Below are 23179 nucleotides of genomic sequence, written 5' to 3'. Positions count from 1 at the left end.
TTCTTTGTTTAGTTAATATCTTTGGTGACCACGCTGTGCAAAACAGAATGATGGGCTGTTGAAATTTCCTTCTTTCTTTCTACTGCTCTTCTCTCATCGAAAATTAGTTTTCGTTCTATAATTTATATCTTTGCAAAACCAGAACGCTGCACTTCCACTAGCGAGGAAATAGCTGCAGTGCTAGATGACACGTTACGTGCTGAAATGCTAATTCATGGGAAACCATTACTTGCTTCATACTTGCAACACCTGACAGCTGTGGAGATGTATGCAAACATCGTTTTGGAATAGAAATCAGAATCCGCCAGTGGTAATAGTTGATGACACCCTTGTAGCTCAGTGTAAGAACGATCGAAAATACATTACTCGTCATTGAAACTGCTCACCTGGAAGGATAGAAAATAATGACATTTTACTCATAGTGCTTATAAAGTGTAGTAGAGAGAATACGCGGATAAATCTGTAGGTGATTTGGAAGCATATAGGTTCCAAAATTTTGCTCAGTCCAGTAACATTAATTTGGCCACTGACTATGTTCGATGTCAACATGCACTAACCACTCAAAGATTTAAGGTGACAGGTGACACCACCAGCAGTGTCGGGGGGATGCGGAAAACAATGCAGTCGTTATCGTAATGCGGAAATGGAGTGATTTATATTATGCCCAAAAGGACATGATCATTGACTTTCGGACCAATGGTGGAAGTATTTCCGAAATGGCTATTTTTGTAAACTGTTCATGTGCCACTGTGGTTGCAGTATACCATGCACTCAAAACCTGCATTGAGGCAACGGTGGTGCACCTCGGGCCATAGATAACAGAGGTGAACGACGGCTGCGGAGATGTGTATGTGGGAATAGACGTGCAGCTGTTAAGCAATTGACCACCTAGATGACCCAAGGAGGTATCAACAGTGTCTCCTCTGCGATCGCTCAGCGAACTTCGCTGTGTATGAGCCATGCTGCAGGTCTATGGTTGATGCACCCATGCTGACGGCTATTCATCGGCGACAAAGGCTGAACTTTGCACGCCAATACCTCAACTGGCGGCCACTGAGTGTCTCGACAGCTGTCCTTTTCAGATGAATCACGTATTATGTTCCATAGGAATGTCTGAAAGGAAACACTCTGCAACCAGGAGGGAGCGTTATGATCTGGGCAACGTTTTAATGGCATTACCTGGATAATGTCATCATTCTGGAGGCAGAATATTTCAACAAAGTACTTAATTCCATATGTCCCTTACATGAATTTTGTTTTTCTTGAAATGATGCCACCTACCGGCAGGACAAAGCATCATGTCAAATAGCTTGAAGTGTATGTGCATGTTTCGAGTATACTGTTCTCCCCTGGCTACCAACCTCCCTTTATTGAACCTAGTTGAGAATCTGTGAGACTAGCTCGATCCCACCAGGGAGCCTCAACCGAGAAACTTAGCTCAGCTGGCAATGGCCATGGAGTCGGCATGACCCCACATCCCTCTCTGTGCCCCTAGAACCTCACTGACTCCTTCTGCACATCTCACACTGCAAAAGGTGGTCATTCAGGCTTTTGTTAGGTGGTCAGTTCTGGCAGCAACGATGGCTCCAATTTGTCTGAGCATTGAGTTGCACTGAGCTTGTATGAGAGGTATTGGTGCAGCACGCTATGCTGTTTCAGTTACATGCCAATAGTAGTGTCAAGTGCAAGAAGCCTAGTCTCTTGGCAACCCGTGACCAAATGTATTCAATGGGCGAGAGATCTGGAGAACGTTTGGACCAGGACTACAGTTGTACACCCTCTGTATAGAGATTGGTTTGCACAGTGTAGTTACATGCGGTCTTGCAGCGTGTTGCTGAAACATAACGTCTTGGAGACCTCAAATATAAGGACACATCTTTGGGCCTAAGGAGTCTTAAATGTAACGGCTGCTGACCAAGTTACCGGCTGTGAGAACCGGAAGTAGACATTTCCTGTACACATTGGCCTGAATAGCATGATGCCATGTATTGGAGCATCTATGACAATGATTGGAAAGCTGAAAAACCATGATGGTATACGCAGAAAGAGTGTCATGACGCCACTCCTGTGTCCAAGGTTGTCACCACACCTCCCTCTGCTGCAGTGTCAAAGGTTGCAACAGCAATGGTTTCTGCACTGATAGTCCGTAGTGCTCGAGACGTCACCTCACTCTCCGCGTGGATACTTGTCGTGTAGTAAGCAAACCCATTTCCTGGTTCTTGACATGTAACTTTACTTTGTGATCCTGCACAGCTGAATGAATATGCATGTCCCACGGGCTCCAGACATATGTGATTGTTGCGATCCCTCATGTCGCTGAATAGGAATCTACTAAACGCACTAATTCCATATCACGTGACAATCGTGGGGTGCCAACCAACGCAAGTAGTGTTATCGCGGAACGATAAACCACTGTTTCGAATGTTCACGATGCTGCCACTGTTGAATTCTGAAACGTTCTGGAAGACGTTTCTGTTCGTACGTGTGGCGTAACACGATCATCTCACAAGCAAACAACATTCTGAATAATAAATGTGTAAGTGAGTTGTGAAGCAAGAATAGCTTAGCACAATGGTAAACTGTCCCACGCAGCATAGAATCTACATCTACATCCACATCTACGTCTACAAGCATACTCTGCAAATAACATTGAAGTGCCTGGCAGAGGGCTAATCGAACCACCTTCACAACTCTATTATTCCAATCTCGGACAAGCGTAGTGAAGGCAGTCTCCTTAGTAGTTCTGTTACATTTTCGAAGTGTATTTCCAATAAAACGTAGTCTTTGGGTAGCCATCCCCACAACATTTTCTAAGTGTTCCTTCCAGTTTAAGTTGTTCGTAATTGTAATACCTAGGCTTTTAGTTGAATATGGCTTTTAGGTTAGACAGAATTATGGTGTAACCCAATTCCTTTTATCACTCATGTGGATGACCTCACACTTTTCGTTATTTAGGGTCAACCGCCAATTTTCGCACAATTCAGATATTTTTTCTAAATCGTTTTGCAATTTGTTTTGATCTTATGATGACTTTATTAGTCGATAAACGACAGCGTCATCTGCAAACAACTTAAGACGGCTGCCCAGGTTGTCTCCCAAATCGTTTATATAGGCAAGGAACAGCAAAGGCCCTATAACACTACATTGACGAACGCGAGAAATCACATCTGTTTTACTCGATGCCTTTCCTGTCCTCTCTGACAGGAAATCACAAATCCAGTCACATAACTGAGACGATATTCCATAAGCACGTAATCTCACTACAAGCCGCTTGTGCGGTACAGTGTATAAAACTTTCCAGAAATCCAGAAATATGGAATCGATCTGAAATCCCTTGTCAATAGCACTAAGCTCTTCTTTTGAGTTAAGAGCTAGTTGTGTTTCACAGGAACGATCTTTTCCAAACCCATGTTGACTGTGTGTCAATAGACAGTTTTCTTCTAGGTAATTCATAATGATGTAGCAATTGGGTCGTTGCCACTGCACTGAAGCAGGTCTCTCTGTTATGGGCAGTGTGACTAGACACCAGGTTTTAGAGGAACAAATGGGCAGTAATGGAGTATAAATGAGGCTGAATTCGAGTCAGGGACTTGGTAATTGCTGAGTAGCCGCACTACAATGCTGGAGCACCCTGGCCAATCAGACGGCTGGGCAGCGCCAGCAGCAGCCTATGGTTCGAGACCAGGCTGTGTCTGCCGCCACGCTCGGTCTTTTGTGAGACTTGGCGTCATAGTCTTGCTGGCTTGCTGCTCCTGTCTGCTGCCGCAAATAATGAGACCCAGGGAGGGACTCGACGTCACAACGTCAGCCCCCCTCTATCGCCTGAGGGGCATGGGTTCAGACCAACGCAAAACTGCCTCCACAACCGCAGAGCAAAGAGCAGCCAGGTCGCCTTCTGGCGTGTCAATCCCCTGGGAAGCGCCGCTGTCGCAAGTGCCTGTGGCCTCGCCCTCGCTGGTTAGTTTTACTCATTTTCCACACTTCCTTTTCACAATCTTCATAATAACAACAATACCATCGTAATAAAATTTTGTCACTGATTACATGACAATCGTCATTTGCTTCCATTAATACTTCTTGCTCATGTAGACACGTTTATATCGAATGTAACCAACAACACACTCAATAATTATCGATGGCCGCAGGAAAATCTGCATGCAACAGCGGAAAACAATTTACAAGTTCTTTTTACGATCACTGTTTGGTGTGACACTTTGGGCAACATGCTGATAGGTTCACTCATTTTAGAAGAGCAAATAACAAGGCAGAATGATTTGCATGTTGAAAGCTTGACAGCATTCTCTTACACACACGGACTGCAATGTACTTCCAGCATTATGGAGACCCTCTACATTTTACCAGACGTATGAGAAAACTTTTCAGCCGCACTTCGCTAGTCGCTGGTTTGGTCGCAGTAGTCCAATTAACTGGCCACTAAGATCCCCAGGTATTACGTCATTAGATTTTTGACTTTGAGTTTTGATGAAGTCTCAGATGTACAAGCGAAAGGTAAGTACGAGAGATGAACCGCATGGTCCCATCATGGACACTGCTACCCTGATTTGGGAACATGCTGAGGCAGTGACAGGCAACACAAAATCTTCTCCAAGAGTGAACAAATGCATTGAAGTTGGCGCTGGGATACTCGAACACTGATTGTACACCGTAGATCAGCTGCGATGTTACGTGTACGATAATACTTTGAGATGTATGTGCTAAAAAACATATTTTTGAGCTGATACTAATAATGTTATATTTACTAACTGTTGTACATGAGTGAAGCTGGCAATTTATTGACGAATACAGAAAATAAATAACGATGTACATTAAATGTGTTCTGTCTCGAAAATAATTTGGAATAGATCATATGCCTGTATGAAGTTTTTCGCTTCAAACGATCGTTCCTGAAACAGCCCTGAATATTGACCATTCCTCCTGGGACACCCTGTTCCCCAGCAAAGTGTGATGCTGCCCTTGCTGTTCATGTTGAATATCAATGACAGTGCAGAAAATATTAACGGTAACCTCAGTCTTTTTGTAGATGGTGTAGTTCTTTACAATAAGAGCTGACAGAAATACGGTCCACAGATATTTAGTCTAATCTTGACAGAATTTCAGAGTGTTGCAACTCCTGGACACTTTCTGCAAGTGCTAAGAATGCAAAATTATGCGCTTCGTAAAAAGAAAACACTGTAATATTTTATAACTAAAATATCAACGAGTCTTAATTGGAATCTGTCAATACATACAAATACTTGGATGCAACAGGTTTTGTAGGAATGAAATGGGATGATCACAGAATTTCAGGAAGAAGAGACACACGGCAACCATTCGCGACCCATTAGTTTTACTACTGTTGCATATGTAGATTTCGGCTCTAAGTAGCCGTCTTCACATATGGTTCAAATGGTTCTGAGCACTATGGGACTTAAAATCTGAGGTCGTCAGTCCCCTAGAACGTAGATCTACTTAAACCTAACTAACCTAAGGACTTGACACACATCCATGCCCGAGGCAGGATTCGAACGGTGGGGCGATTCCGTATTGAAGAGCCTAGAACCTCTCGCCCACCGCGGCCGGCGCTTCGCATATGCAAAAGTAAGAAAAGTAATGGAAATGCGACTGAATGCTGTGTTTCTCTCCTTCCTTGTAGTGTACGGTCCCTGTGCACAACAGTTCCTTGTTGAATCAAAGTTGATCGCAAAACTTGTACGTTTTTTGAGATGTTGCTTGTGTTTTAAGAAATGCCATTAAAGGGAAAGCATCAGAAGACATTGTTAATTATGTTTTTCTAAGAGTTATTAACTGATTTTCGGAAATTGGACTCTCCCTAAATTTTTGGGAAAATACACTATATTCAGTTCTGTACAATAAACAGAGTAATATCAACAATAGGCGTGGCACAAGAACAGGAGTCGGAAAACGGGGTAGAATGCTTCAGATTTTTCGGTCTACATACTGATGAAAACTTGAACTGGAAGAAGCGTGTTGCTCAGTTTCTCAAACGGTTAAATTAAGCTACTTTCGTTCTTCGTATAATTGCTAGTCTTGGAAACAACATACTAACATATTTTGTGTATTTACTCTGAATAATGACTCATGTAGTCATTTTCTTGGGACATTACCAGTTAGAAATAAGGTACTGATAGCCCAAAAGTGAGCAGTAAGAATAATAAGTAATAATTGGTGATGTTCACACACGGTCGTCATGTTCATACTTCGTCAAGGAGCTGTGCGTTTTAACCACGATGTCACAAATTCGTCATAAATAATCCACAACAATTTGAGAAGAGTAGTCATTTACTCACCTGCAACACTAGAGGAAAAAGTGAACTTTATTACCCATTATTAAAGCTTTCAGTGACTCACAAAGGAGTTCAATACGCTGCAAAGAATTTTTTGATCATTTGCACAATAACGTACTATGTCTGACAGGTAGCGCAGCAAGATTTAAATATAAATTAGAATTATTTTCCCTGCACAACCCAGTTCTACTACATGGGCGAAATTCTCTTTAGAAGCCGGTAGCCTCAGAAAGAAAATGTTTTTAAGTATAGTTGAGTGAGTAGGACAAAAAAATAATGTGTTCATTAATGTAAACAGACGTCATATATACGTACCCTGTAAACTGAATAATTCCATATCATTTGCTCAGCCGTAGGCAAAGCAGATCGTAGAATTCGTTTCATAGGTAGAATACTAGGACGTACTCAGTCTTCAAATGAGACTGTTTACAAAACACTCATATGATCCGTCCTAGAATATTGCACTAGTGTGTGTGATCCTTTCCAAATAGGACGAACAAGAGTACTGAACATATACAGAGGAGAGACACAGCAATTATCACAGGTTTGTCTGATCATCTGCAGGACTGTGTCACGGATATTCTGGAGAAACATGACTGGCAGACATCTACATACAAAGTGTAAGGAACCAGTTTTAATAGGCGAAATTTGGAATATCCTACAACGCCCCCTCAGGGATCGAGAGAATTGGATTAGCTTAACTGCACGTACGTGAATGCAAGGAGAAAAAACGGTAATAAGTTCAGCTGGAAGTACCCTCTGCCATGCATTTCATAGTGGTTTGCAGAGTATGGATATGGATATACAGGGTGTTCGACAATGGATGTAGTTATGCAGGTGTTGGACAAAGACATGGGAACACTGCGAGAAATACAAAGCATGCTTAATCATAAATGCTGATGCTAGCCAAACCTGCTGGGTGCGCTGTTGTATTTGATCACGAACGTCACCTGTGCAATACACTTAATACGTTGCAAGTGTCAGTCGTGGTCGGAAGAGTGTTCTGTGCAGCTGTAAGTGTGTTATGTCAGAAGTAAGTGAATTCATAAATGGCCAGATTCTTGGTGATTTTATAGTATTTGCTTCTGTTACCAAGTAGCTGAAGTGGCTCGTGTTTCATGAGGCACCGTATCAAAGATTTATACCGAATACAATGAGAGCGGAAACGCGTATTCTGAGTCACAATGCGAACGAAAGTGTGTGTTGAGTAACCACCGCAGATGATAACTGAAGAGGACTGTGACGAAAAATAAGAGGGCAACAGCTATAATAATCACTGCAGAACTCAATTTCGCACTCGAGTACACTGTTAGCACCAAAAAACAGGAAGGGATCTTCATAAGCAGAGAACTGTAGGCTGATGTGGGATTTCGAAACCAAGTATTAGCGACTGCAATGGGTTTAACAGAAAAACGTGGTACTGAAGCCATAAAACTTAAATGTGGAACAATGGAAGAAAGTAATTTGGTTGTCTGAGTCTTGTTTTACACTGTTTGCAGTTGCTGCCCGAGTTAATGTCTGGCATATGCATGTCCCAAGCCTACGATACAAACTGTGGTGTCACCGCCAGACACCACACTTGCTAAGGGTAGCCTTTTAAATCGTCCGCGGTCCGCTAGTATACAACGGATCCGCGGGTCGCCACTGTCAGTAATTGCAGACCGAGCGCCGCCACACGGCAGGTCTAGAGAGACGTACTGGCACTCGCCCCAGTTGTACGGACGACTTAACTAGCGATGCAACACTGACGAAGCCTCGCTTATTTGCAGAGAAGATAGTTAGAATAGCCTTCAGCTAAGTCAATGGCTACGACCTAGCAAGGCGCCATTAGAGTATAGTGCATTTATCTAAAAAGTATAACTTGTACCGTCAAGAACGATGTATACAAATGATGGATTAAAGTTAAGTATTCCAGCAGCTCCGTACTTTTCTTTATAGCATTCATTACGTATCCTGTTTCAGACCTCACGCCAGCCTGCGTGAGTTTAAGCGCGTGCCTTTCGGCTACTTCCGAGTGGCGAGGCTGTCTTGCTACGCCACTACACAGACAGCATGCTGCCAAGAGCGAAACATGGTGAGGGTTCGGTGATGATTTATTCAGCCATACCGTGGTATTCCTTCGACCCCATGGTTAGTCTGCAAGGTCATGTAACTGCCAAGGATTGTCTGTCAATTTCATGGTACAATATTTGTTCTCCAATGGTGATCTGAAGCATCGTCGATAGAATGGACTGCGGTCGTTTGATGCAGAGCCGAGTGGAGACTGTGAATCAGTGGCTCAGGCGGTTCTGTGACGGTGTAGGCTGCAGATTCCTTGACTTGCGCCATCGGGTGGTGGGTTTCCGGGTTTTGCTTAATTGGTCAGGAGTCCACTACACACAGGAAGCGGCTATACGGGTAGCGGGGGCTGTGTGGAAGGGACTGGGCGGCTTTTTAGGTTAATGGGCCTCAGGGAACCACAGAAAGGGCGTCCGTCTAAAAGGGAGCAGGTAGAACACAATAAGTTAGTTGTAGAAACGATCAGTATTATAGTTGTAAATTGGCGTAGCGGTGTTGGGAAAGAACCACAGCTGAGAGCCCTAATAGAAAGCACTGAAGATAGAATAGTCACAAGTACAGAAAGCTGGCTAAAGCCGGAAACAAGATCAGCATAAATTTTTTCTAACAGTCTAACAGTTTAAAAACAATTGGTGGTGGAGTATTTACTGCTGTCAGAAGTAGTTGACTTGTAGTGAAATAGAAATAGATAGATCCTGCGAAATAGTATGGGTTGAGGTTATACTGGACAATCGGACTAAGCTATTAACTGGGTCATTTTACCGACCCTCCGACTCAGAAGATGTAGTTGCTGGACAGTTCAAAGGAAACTTGATTCTCATTTCAAATATGTACCCCACTCATACAATTATAGTCGGTGGTGACTTTGATCTACCCTCTCGATTTGCTCGAAAAATTATTCGTTCAAGCAGGTGGCTGACATAGAACGTCATCCGAAATTGTACTGAATGCTTTCTCAGAACATTATTTTGAACAGTTAGTTCACAAGCCAACTCGTGCGTAAATGGTTGCGAAACCATACTTGACCTCTTAGCAACAAATAATCCTGGATAAATAGTGAGTATCGTGACGAATACAAGGATTAGCTACCACAAGGCAGTAGTTGCTAGTCTGAATACCATAACTCCTACAACCATCAAAAAGAAACGCAAAGTATATCTATTTAAAAAATTGATAAAAATGCTCTTAACGCCTTTTTAAGAGACAGTCTGCACTCCTCCCGATTTGATCATGTAAGTGTAGAAAAGTTGTGGAATGATTTCCAAAAGATAATATCGCCAGCAATTGAGAGATACATACCACATAAATTGATAAGTGATGGTACTGATCCCCCATGGTACACAAAACGGATCAGATCACTGTTGAAGAAACAGCGAAAAATGCATGCCAAATTTAAAAGAACGCAAAATAACCAAGACTGGCAAAGTTTTGCAGAAGTTCGAAATATAGTGCGTACTTCAATGCGAGATGCTTTCAATAATTTCGACAACGAAACTCTGTCACGAACTCTGGCTGAAAACCCAAAGAGATTCTGGTGATGCATAAAGCACACTAGTGGCAAGACGCAATTAACATGGGAACTCGGGGCGGAACGGGATCCTTAAAGTTTAGGAATTTCTATAAAATAAGGGAACACAAGGAAACACTTCTTAAAGTGATAAAAAAAACACCTTGTAATGTAACCTAATGTACCTTATTTAAAATCACTTAAAACAATACATAATGCATTTTTTACAATTTTTCGAAGAAAGTCTTGCATATTTCCCGTTCCGCCCCACCCACAGGGCAGAATGGGATAAGGGTATTTTTTGTTAAATTATTGCATACACGTTGAATTTGAATTACGAAAATCGTATTAAACTATGACAAAATGTTGTATAACAGGCAATTCAGACTGAGGAATGTGTAATTTAAATAATTAAAAGTCATTCTTCAAAATAAGAAAATATTTTAATGTCATTCTGAAAAATGTACAATGATTAATAACCACCAAACCACTAGCCCTTTCGACAATAGTCACAAATCAGTATTTCCTCTTCATCTTCACTGTCTATGCCAACACATGAATTGTGTGCCCACTCTGGCATGCGACCCAGCCCTCACTAGAAAAGGAGAATCTGTTAATACGACGGTTTTTCCTTTTCGTCTTGTACTCCGCCGAGTATATTGACAGATTAGTGGGATTGGAATGACAGCCTCAGGCGATATCTGGAAAACTGTGTTGTTCGGCGAACGTAGCTGGTTGGAAGAGTCTGGCATCCATGAACATCCAGGCTGGGTTTGCTTTCTACTTGCATCAAAATATGACGGAGCACAACAGGACACTATCCCATTCTGCCCTGTCCCGTTCCGCCCCAAGAGCACTTTTGAGGATAATAACTTTTATGGAGTGTAGTAACTAACGTATTTAAATGCATTAAATAACTAAAGTATAACAAATACCATGCAATGTAAGGGAATGTGTCATTTTAGGGTATGCAATTAACAACTTACCTGGCATTGAAACTCACCAAACGTTAGAACAACACAAGCGGTAACGTGACGGACAACAATTCACTTAGATCTCGCACTTCAAACTAAATCAGAATGGCTGCTCTCACTTCCCTTACATTCGGAGAAATAGTTACATGGCCATACAGCAGGTTGCAACACTGTGTAGTCTAGAAAAGAGTAATTTCCCATTGTGCCCTGCTATCCCGTTCTGCCCCGAGTTCCCCTACCTTCACTGCGCGATAACAACGCTGAAGTCACTAATGACACTGCCACTAAAGAACAGATATTAAACATAATTTTCAGAAACTCCTTCAACAAAGAAGACGAAGTTAATATTCCTGAATTACTATCAAGAACAACTGTCAAGATGAGAAACATAGCAATAGATATCCTTGCTGTCGCAAAGTAGCTAGAATCACTTAATAAAAGCAATGCTTCCGGTCAAGACTGTATACCAGTAAGGTTCCTCTCAGAGTATGCTGATACAATAGCTCCATATTTAGCAATTAGATACAACCCGTAGTTCCCAGAAAGATCCGTACCTAGAGACTGGAAAATTACTCAAGTGACACCAATACCCAAAACGGGAAGTAGGAGTAATCCATTGAATAACAGACCCATATCACTAACGTCGATTTGCAATAGGATTTTGGAACATACGCCGTATTCGGACTTTATGAAGTACCTCGAGGAAAACGATTTATTGACACGTAGTCAGCACGAATTCAGAAAATATCATTCTTTCGAAACACAACTAGCTCTTTATACTAATGAAGTAATGAGTGCTATCGACAGGGGATGTCAAACCGATTCCATATTTTTAGATTTCCAGAAGGATTTCGACACTGTTCCTCACAAGCATCTTCTAACCAACTGTGTGCCTATGGAATATCGCCTCAGTTATGCGGCTGGATTCATGATTCCCTGTCAGAAAGGTCACAGTTCGTAGTAATAGACGGAAAGTCATCTAGTAAAACAGAAATAATATCCGGCGTTCCCCAAGGAAGTGTTACAGACCTTCTATTGTTCCTGATCTATGTTAACGACGTAGGAGACAATCTCAGTAGCCGTCTTAGATTGTTTGCAGATGATGCTGTTATTTACCGTCTTGTAAAGTTATCAGACGACCAAAACGAATGACAAAATGATTTAGATAAGGTATCAGTATGGTGTGAAAAGAGGCAATTGACCCTGAGTAAAGTATAGTGTGAAGTTATTCACATGAGTATTAAAAGAAATCCGCTAAATTTCGATTCATGGTAAGTCACACAAATCTGAACTGTATAAATTCAACTAAATAATAAACGATTGCAATTACAAATATCCTAAATTGGAACGATCACATAGATAATGTTGTGGATACAGCCAACCAAAGACTGAGATTCAGTGGCAGAACACTTACAAGGTGTGACAGGTCTACTAAAGAAACTGCTTACACACCACTTGTCCGCCCTATTCTGGAGTATTTCTGTGTGATGTGGGATTCGCAACAGATGGGACTGGCCGATGACATCGAAAAAGTACCAAGAAGGGCAGCTCGTTATGTATTACCGCGAAGTTGGGGAGATAGTGCCACAGACATGATATGTGAATTGGAGTGGCTATCATTAAAACAAAGGAGATTTTCGTTGCAACGGGATCTTCTCATGAAACTTCAATACCAGTTTTCTACTGCGAATGCGAAAACATTCTCTTGACACCCACCTACATAGGAAGAAATGATCATCACGATAAAGTAAGAGAAATTAGGGCTCGCACAGAAAAATTTAAGGGCTCGCTTTCCCCGTGCACCGTTCGAGAGTGGAATGGTAGAGAGACAGCTTGAAAGTGGTTTATTGAACCCACTGCCTGGCACTTTCTTGTGAACAGCAGAGTAATCATGTAGATATAGATGCTGTGTTCCAAGAAGTCATGGTTCCTGTTCGCACAGCTCGCATCGTCCAGGACTGGTTTGTGACCAAGAGATTGATTTGGTGCATCTTCCCTGGCCACCACAGTGACAGATCTCAGCATTATTCAGCCTTCATCGTCAAATTGGGAATGGCGTGTACGTGATCACTACACAGTTCCATCATCACTACCTGAAGTTCCCAATATTTTTCAAGAACAATGGTACAAGATTCCCCTGAAAACCGCACAGAAACTGTACTTCGTCATTCTGTGATGACTAGAAGCTGTTTAGAATTGCAACGATTTTCCTTCACCACGTTAGGCGTGTAAGATGTTGTACTTTACGTTTTTCCTTATTTGTGTCGACGCCCTGTAGATGTAGATATAGACTACTGTTGGAAATGACCAAGTTACGAAGTTCCTCCTTCTTTCTCTGCTTCTCCAGAGATGGCTGTGTACTATAAGATCGTTCAAGCGAACAGGAACGGTGGTAAATCCGTTTTCTGGCTATCCGACACGCGTGTAAGCGTCGTAACGTTCCTGGAGGTACGCCTTCGCGTATCTGCTATCGTTGCCCCAGCCCGCCTTCCACCGAGCACATGACCAAGAGCTCACAGACACACACACACACACACACACATACACAAGTACACGCGCACACACAGACACGCGCGCATGCACAATCACTTCCACGTTACTGTGTAGGAGAATACTCCTTTCCATAGACAAAAGCACAAACCCAGCGAGGTGGCGAAGTGGGAAGATCCAGGACTCACAGTCAGGAGGACAGTGGTTCGAATCTCGGTCAGTGCATTTACGTTTAGGTTTCTTTCTCATCATTCTCCAGTCTAAGCTTATGTTTGGAAGACTGCAGGAAACCTAAATGTGGATGGACTGACTGAGATTCAAATCACTGGTCTCCTTACTGTGACTTCTGGTTCATCCCACTTCGTCACCCCGCTGGGTTTTATTAATGAAATTTGGTGAATGTGGTGGATGCCCTCTGTCTAGTTTATAACGTTTTATCTTATCACAAGTTCCTTCGCATTTGCCGGTTCACGTGAGGTAGCTATTTTTGGTGTATCAATCAAACAACAGATAATAAACAAAATTTGCAGCACATCAGCAGTCCACATTGTATTTTACGTACGATGTGGTGCAGCCATGGAAACGCTAAACTCTCATTTAGGAAGATTAACAATTCCTGATCTTTGTCTAACTCATTTCATGCAAATGATGTTATGGTTTCTTCAATAAGGTTATGGCCAATTTCTTTGTAAACTGCTCTTTCAAGTAAGGCAGTGGCGCTTTGTAATAATTCTGATTTAAGGTACGTTAAACTCTAACCTTCATTACCACAGAGCACAGAGCGAAACATAATACTCACGAGTAAAAACATAGATTATTGTCAGTGTAACAACGAGCTGGCTAAAAATCCTATGAAATGTTTAAAATGCTCCATCTTTGGTGTTTCTTACTATAATTGCATTAACTAGTTTCCTGCTTGAATTTTTCCGTTCTCAGCTCAGACACATTTCCCTATATATGCAAAGCGTGACCCGTTCTTATCAAAAGCCTTTACAAACTGCTTCAAAAGGCCCAACTTGATTTGCAGTGGACGACAAATGATTTTCTCTCATCCAACTAAGGGGTCGTTAATGTCATTCTTCCTCCCTACGTACATGTTTTCTCACTTTGGCCGTTCTGTTCATTGAAGAGGACTGTGACGAAAAATAAGAGGACTACAGATATAATAATCACTGCAGAACTCAATGTCATACTCGAGTACACTGTCAGCACCAAAACATCAGGAAGGGGTCTTCATAAGCAGAGAACTGCAGGCTGATGTGGAATTTCAAAACCAAGTATTAGCGACTGCAATGGGTGTAACAGGAAAACGTGGTACTGAAGCCATAAAAACTTCAATGTGGAGCAATGGAACTTTGATGTTTCTTACTATAGTTGCATTAACTAGTCTTGACTGAAAACGATAGCATTAAAATTCGTGTAAAGTGCTATTTATTTGCATAACACCGGAGTGTTTTGAGCCAAGGAGCTCAAAATTCTAAAATAGAAGATTTTAATGAAATATATGTTATACTGTTTTAATATAAGTCCATGGATAAAAATTAAACTATAATTTTACTATTCTGTTATATAAATATTATTATATCCAAAATAAATAGTCATTGATGATAAAATCCAGTCCCTGAACATTTAGGAAGCTTCTTTTCCATGACATTCTTGAATGTATTATGGAGCGTTCCATTTTATAAATTCGAGCAGTAAACTGCAGTCACGGGCATATCCGATCTTCCTTGGTAGCGTTCCTCGACAGTTTTCATATTGCAGAGTTGCCTTATTTGTGGATTGTCAAATATTCCTGCTTGAATTTTTCCGTTTTCAGCTCAGACATTTTTCCCTATATATGCAAAGCGTGACCCATTCTTATCAAAAGCCTTTACAAACCGCTTCAAAAGGCCCAACTTGATATGCAGTGGACGACAAATGATTTTCTCTCATTCAACTAAGGGGTCGTTAATGACATTCTTCCTCCCTCCATACATGTTTTCTCTCTTTGGCAGTTCTTTTTCAGCACTGTTATGTTTGTTGTCTCTGCTATTCCACAGTCACAAGAAGCACCTTGCTAACCAAGGAGAAAGTTTACCATTCATAAGTCTAGACAAATCATCCATTAATGTTTATGAGACTTAATCTTCTCAAAGATCAAAACTGTGGGTTTATGTTCTTCTTTAACTTCCCTTGAGGGACCAGCTCACATTGAACTAAATTTGTTACCATTGTGTATTAGTACAAATTTCAAACTTGCCTTGAGCTGTGCACAAACACAAGAAAATCAGCTAGTAAACATTCAGGAAGTCCTATTTCCTCAGGTGTCCACTAATTTCGTGCAGAACACGAGATTGTCTTCTTGAGAGTATAAAAAGTAAAAATGAAGGGCTTCCTGGATCAACAGGTCGATACGACACCAGCCTGGGCAAAACCGAAAGATACGATTCCACATCCATTTGTTTAACATTTATTCCGATTTAGATCGTATAGTATGAGATTTACGACTCTTATATAGGTACACGATACTTTGAAGTATTTACGAAATAGTAGCCTGTTCTTTTCCAAATTTAACTCTTTAGTGCGAGTTAAACCATGAAAACATAAAATTATGAGAACTGGTCATCCTACAGATTTAATTTTACAGAAGTCTATATTTAAGAAGTATTGTTGACCTTAAAGGTTTTTATTGGATTTCATTTCCTATATAAACAGTTTTTCCCATATATGACAGTTACTCACCAAAATTCCAAATGTCATATGAGCTGTAGAAAAATGTAATTGTTTGGTTATCAGACAATAGTCTTCAGTGTATTAAAAAACCGCAGTTAACTTCACGAGAAAATTTCTGCTTGACATAATAATTTAATACTGCAATATGTAAACTAATCTTGGGACATGGTGTATTTTTATATTTCTTAATTTTACTACAGGAATATATAAAATTTCTTTTACAAATCGCATTTTTGTAACCATAAAAGATATAATTTTTGCATAAATCGCCACTGTTTGTAAAAACAGATGTCGTACTAATAATTATTTTGACAAAGGAAATTCTAGAACATTTTGGCCAAAAATTTGTGTTACATAGAAGTGTACGCATCCCAAATCAGATTTGGCATAGTTGTTAGCTGAGTTGACTTTCAAGATTTTGTATGTGACACATGGTGTGTAATGTTTTTGCTATCAGCAAACATCTAAAAATGAGTTCCTTCTGAGTGAAAAGAGGTTTTGGTGATAAGACTACGTTTTTTTGTCTTGTTGATTGGTAAAAAATGTTGACACTAAGAGAAAACTGTGTATTATGTTTTACCATGAGTAACAAACAAATTCTGAAATAAATCCGGAAGAAATCTTAAGAAATAATATCTTCACAAGCTAGTAAACAATCTGAGAACCTATTCATACCCAAATTAGGCGAATGCTGCCTCTTCACATTGCATTAAGATGAGTATTTACCTTTATTCTACAAATTGTTCAATCATGTCTTATAAGTGTCATTTTCTCTTGACATCCATTGAACTAAACCTATTACATATTTACAGCTGAGATTTATTATAAATCAGGGATATTTTGCCTCAGATGATCCATTTTAATAGCAAGAAGGGTACCAGAATTTTTCAGTTGTATGGTAAAAGGTAACCTTGGTTCCTTGATCCGGTACATTTCTGTTGGAAGCCAGTAATTCAGAAGCTTCTTTTGATGGGTTGAGATCCCTGGTGGGTTATTAACTCATCCCAGTTTAAAACCCGAGGAATTAATGCCGTACCCACGTAATCACTGTCATTGTCATTAGTATCAGAGGTACCACACCAGTCCTCACAAACAACCGGTTCCAGAGTGGCTTTTGTTTCAGACGTTTTCATTTCCCGGTAGTCCACAATTGTAAATGTTCTGTACAAGTTTTACAGATTTACTGTAAAAGTCTTTACAAAGTCAATAATAGGTTTTCGGTTTCCTTTCAGCATTTATTCTTTGCATATGTAGCAAAATCCATCAAAGTGATTTACGCAGCTTCTTCTATTTTAACTTATATTATTTCTGTTCAACAACACAAGTGCGAAAAACCACAACAGAGATGTTTCCTATTTGAACTATCAAGCGATGTCATTCTCTCTCAGCCCTGTATGGCCTCGTTCACACAGTAACCTGCAACTCCATCTGGTGGATATTCCTGGAACTAATTAGAAAGCAGACCAGCAATAGGGCAAACCTACAGGAACCAATCCTCGTACATGTGATTTAGAAGTTCACAAACCAGAGTTACAAATGCACATTTGATGTAGAAGTGCATGTTAAACAACAATGATCAAAAAAATAAGAGCGGATAGAGGAAGACTGATTCCACTTTTTGATTCAACGCCCCAACTGTGGCTAAAAGCAATTCTAAAATACTAGATATAAAAAAAAACAGTTTGTTCTTGGCCTGCGTAACCCGTCCCTGTACGGGCAAAGCGCACACTCAAATATCGAACTCCATCTGTTGGATATTTCTGGAACTAAATACACAGCTGACCGGCAATAGGGCAAACTTACAGGAACCAACCCACGTACATGTGATTTAGAAGCGCAGAAACCAGAGATAGAAAAGCACATTTCATGTAGATGTCCATGTTAAACAACAATGATTAAAAATAGAAGAGTGGATAGAGGAAGACTGATATAACTTCTTGGTTTAACGCCGCAACTGTGGCTAAAATCAATTCTAAAATCCTGGATGGAAAAACTATTTGCGCTTGGCCTGTGTAATTACTTCACTGCTAGTTTCCCTTGAGATATCTGGTGAATTATTAACTCATCCCAGTTAAAACCCTGAGGAATTACTGTCATAACCGCATAATCACTGTCATCATCATTAGTATCAGTGGGACAACACCAGTCCTCACAAACGACAGGTTTCAGAGTGGCTTTCGTTTCAGAGGTCTTCGTTTCCCAGTAGTCCACAATCGTAAACGATTTTCTACAAGTTTTACAGATTTATTGCAAAAGTCTTTGCAAAGTCAATAATAGGTTTTCGGTTTCCCTTCAGCGTTTATTCTTTGCATATGTAGCTAAAACCATCAAAGTGATTTACACAACTTCTTCTACTTTAACTTATATTATTTCTGTTCAACAACACAACTGCAAAATACTGCAACATTGATGTTTTCAAACAGAACTGTCATGTGACATCTTTCTCAGTTAGCCCTGTACGGCCAGACCTCACACAGTAACCTCCAACTCCATCTGGTGGATATTTCTGGAACTAATTATAAAGCAGCCCGGCAGTATGGCAAACCTACACGAACCAATCCACGAACGTGTGATTTAGAAGCACACAAACCAGAGTTACAAACGCACATTTAATGTACAAGCGCATGTTAAACAACAATGATCAAGAAAATAAGAGCGGATAGAGGAAGACTGATTTCACTTTTTGATTTAACTCCCCAACTTTGGCTAAAATCAATTCTAAATTCCTAGATATAAGAAAACCGTTTGTTCTTGGCCTGTGGAATTACTTCGTTGCTTGTTTCCCTGAGTATGGTAAAATGGGGTAACGTTGCAGTAGGCTGATGTACAATTATTAATGTTGATAATAGGTGTGCAAAGCGCCAAAATAGATTTGACCTCTTCAGTCTGATGCATTAAATGAATAATAATTTATTTGTGCTAAGATAGTAGATTTGCTTCCAGTGGAAATAGATTTCGAGTGAATGATGGAGTCACAGAGATTAAGGACGTCTATGGTTCACTTGAATCGATTGAAGCAATTTCCAGGACGATTCTTTGAATGAGATGCAGACGAATTTCTTCCTTATCCTTCTCCCACAGAGGAAGTATTCGGTACATAGTCATACCGTCGTCGTTGAAGATTTGAGCCCCAACATTCCGTTTTGTCTCCATCGTCTTCGTTGTACGAAGACTAGTTTCGTTGTTTAGTTAATATCTTTGGTGATCACGCTGTGCAAAACAGCATGATGGGCTATTGAACTTTCCTCCTTTCTTACTACTGCTCTTCTCTCAACGAAAATTAGTTTCGTTGTATAATTAACCTCTGAGCAAAGCCAGAACGTTCCAGATCCACTAGCTAGGTAACAGTTGCAGTGCTAGATGACACGTTACGTGCTGAAATGCTAATTAGTGGGAAAACATTACTAACTTCATACTTGCAACACCTGACAGCTGTGGAGATATATGCAAACATTGTTTTGGAATAGAAATCAGAATCCGCCAGTGGTAATAGCTGATGACATCCTTGTAGCACATTGTAAGAACGATCGAAAATATATTGTTGGCCATGAAACTGCTCCCCAGGACGGATAGAACATAATAACATTTTACTTGCAGTGCTTATACAGTGTAGTAGAAAGAATACGTGAATAAAATTGTAAGTGATTTGGAAGCATAGAGGTTCCGAATTTTGCACGGTCCAGTAACATTAATGTTGCCACCGCCTATGTTCGACGTCAACATGCAATAACCACTCAGAGATTTGAGGTGATATGTGACACCACCAGCAGTGTGGGGGGGATGCGGAAAACAGTGCAGTTATTATCGCAATGTGGAAATGGAGTGATTTATATGATGCCGAAAAGGGTATGATCATTGGCATTCGGGCCAAGGGAGGATGTATTTCCGAAACGGCTATTTTTGTAGAGTATTTATGTGCAACTGTGGTTAAAGTACGACCCAAGAAGGTAGCAAAAGTGTCTCCTCAACTACTGTTCAGCGAACTTCGTTGTGTATGAGCCCTGGAGCAGGTGTTTGGTTCATGCACCCATGCTGACTGCTATTCATCGGAGGCAAAGGCTGTAATTTGCACGCCAATACTTCAACTGACGGCCACTGAGTGTCTCGACAGCTGTCCTTTTCAGATGAATTACGTATTATGTTCCATAGGAATGTCTGAAAGGAAACACCCTGCAACCAGGAGAGAGCGTTATGATCTAGGCAATGTTTTCAGTGGCATTCCCTGGGTAATCTCATCATTCTGGAGGCACAATATTTCAACAAAATACTTATATCCATCTGTCTCCTACATGAATTTGGTTTTTCCTTGACACGATGCCACCGACCGGCAGGACAAAGCATCATGTCACATAGGTTGCAATGTATGTGTTGCGTGTTTCGAGGAGCACCAGGATGACTACACTGTTCTCCCCTGGCTGTCAACCTCCCTCGATTGAACCTGGTTGAGAATCTGTGAGACTAGCTCGATCCCACCATGGAGCCTCAACCGAGAAACGTAGATCAGCTGGCAATGGTGGTGGGGTCGGCATGACTCCACATCCCTCTCTGAACCCCTAGAACCTTACTGACTACTTCTGCACATCTCACACTGCAAAAGGTGGTCATTCAGACTTTTGTCGGGTGGTCACATTAATAAGAGTGGCCTAAGCAGTACACAGAATTGCCAGTTCTGGCAGCAGCAATGGCTCCAGTTTGGCTGAGCATTGAGTTGAACTGAGCTTGTATGAGAGGTATGGGTGCAGCACGCTATGCTGCTTCAGTTACATGCCAATCGAAGTGTCAAGTGCAAGCATCGTAGTCCCGTGACCAAACGTATTCAATGGGCGAGAGATCTGGAGAACGTGTTGGCGAGGACTACAGTTGTACACCCTCCATATAGAGGTAGGTTTGGACAGTGTGGTTACATGCGGTCTTGCATCGTGTTGCTGAAACATAACGTTTTGGTGACCTCAAATAATTGGTAATATCACTAGCCTTATGGATTCGGAAATGTAAGGGCTGCTGTCCAAGTTACCGGCTATGAGAACCAGAAGTAGACATTTCCTGTACGCATTGGCCCTGAATAGCATGATACCAGGTATTGGAGCATGTATGATAGCGATGGGAAAGCTGAAAAACCATGATGGTATACGCAGAAAGAGTGTCATGGCGCCACTCCTGTGTCCAGGGTTGTCACCTTGCCTCCCTCTGCTGCAATGTCAAGGGTTGCAGCAGCAATGGTTTCTGCACTGACGTCACCTCACTCTCCGCGTCGATACTTGTTGTGTAGTAAGCAAACGCATTTCCAGGCATGTAACTTTACTTTGTGATCCTGCACAGCTGAATGAATATGCATGTCCCACGGGCTCCAGACATATGTGATTGTTGCAATCGCTCATGTCGCTGAATAGGAATCTACTGATCGCATTAATTCCATATCACGTGACAATCGTGGGATGCCAACCAACGCAAGTAGTGACATCGCGGAACAATAAACCACTGTTTCGATTGTTCACGATGCTGCCACTCTCAAATTCTGACATGTGCTGGTAGACGTTTCTGTTCGTATGTGAGGCGTAACACGATCATCTCACAAGCAAACAACATTCTGAATGAGACACCCATATATACATAATGTAGGTGGTATTACTCCTACTATGCTGCGTTGTGACACTACCCAGAAATCTGGAAAAGTAATAAATCTTTATTGTAAGCGCTGAAAGTAGCATGGAGGCCACCTCGGAGTGTTATAGTGACAGCGCTGGCCATCAGCCATGCTACGTCGACAAATAAGGCTGAATAATAGATGCGTAAGTGAGTTGTGAAGCAAGTATAGCTTAGCGCAATGGTAAATTGCCCCACGCAGCAATGAATCTACATCTACATCTATGAGGGTACTCTGCAAATCACATTTTAGTGCCTGGCAGAGGGCTAATCTAACCACCATCACAATTCTCTATTATTCCAATCTCGTATAACGTGCGGTACGAACAAACACCTATATTTTACCGTACGAGCTCTGATTTCCCTTATTTTATCGGGGTGTTCGTTTCTCCCTATGTAGGTCGGCGTCAACAAAATATTTTCACATTCGGAGGAAAAAGTTGGTGATTGTAATTTCGTGAGAAGATTCCGTCGCTACGAAAAACGCCTTTCTTTTAATTTTGTCCAGCCAAAATTCTGTATCATTACTGTGACACTCTTTTCAATAGATTAGATAATTTTTTCGTTTGATAGATCCGTGCTGAGGAGATCCTCGTGTAAGTGGAACATGTCCCATATTTTGCGATAATACAAAACGTATTGCCTTTTTTTGATCTTTTTCGGTGTACTTCGTCAGTCCTTTCTGGTAAGGATCCCACACCGCGCAGCAGTATTCTAAAAGACGACGGACATTCGTAGTAGTTCTGCTACATTTTCTAAGCGTCCTGCCAATAAAACGCCGTCTTTGGGTACCCTTCCCCACAACATTTTCTATGTGTTCCCTCCAGTTTAAGTTGTTCGTAATTGCAATACCTAGGCTTTTAGTTGAATTTACGGCTTTTAGATTAGACAGATTTATTGTAAACCAAAGTTTAACGAATTCCTTTTAAGACTCATGTGGATGACCTCACACTTTTCGTTATTTAGGGTTAATTGCCAATTTTCAGATATTTTTTCTAAATAGTTTTGCAATTTGTTTTGATCTTCTGATGACTTTATTAGTCCATAAACGACAGTGTCATCTGCAAACAACGTAAGATGGCTGCTCAAGTTGTCTGCCAAATCGTTTATATAGATAAGGAACAGCAAAGGGCCTATAACACTACCTCGGGGAACACGAGAAATCAGATCTGTTTTACTCGATGACTTTCCGTAAATTACAACGAACTGTGACCTCTCTGACAGGAAATCTCAAATCCAGTCACATATCTGAGACGATATTCCATAAGCATGCAATTTTACTACAAACCGCTTGTGCGGTCCAGTGTCTAAAACTTTTCGGAAAACCAGGAATATGTAATCGATCTGAAATCCCTTGTCAATAGCGCTATGCACTTCATTTGAATAAAGAGCTAGTTGTGTTTCACAGGAGCGATCTTTTCTAAACCCATGTTGACTGTGTGTCAATAGACAGTTTTCTTCGAGGTAATTCATAATGAAGTAGCAAT

This window comes from Schistocerca piceifrons, chromosome X, assembly GCF_021461385.2.
Source record: "Schistocerca piceifrons isolate TAMUIC-IGC-003096 chromosome X, iqSchPice1.1, whole genome shotgun sequence".
NCBI lineage: Eukaryota > Metazoa > Arthropoda > Insecta > Orthoptera > Acrididae > Schistocerca > Schistocerca piceifrons.
The sequence above is the reverse complement of the archived record's forward strand: the minus strand, read 5'-3'. Positions refer to the sequence as shown.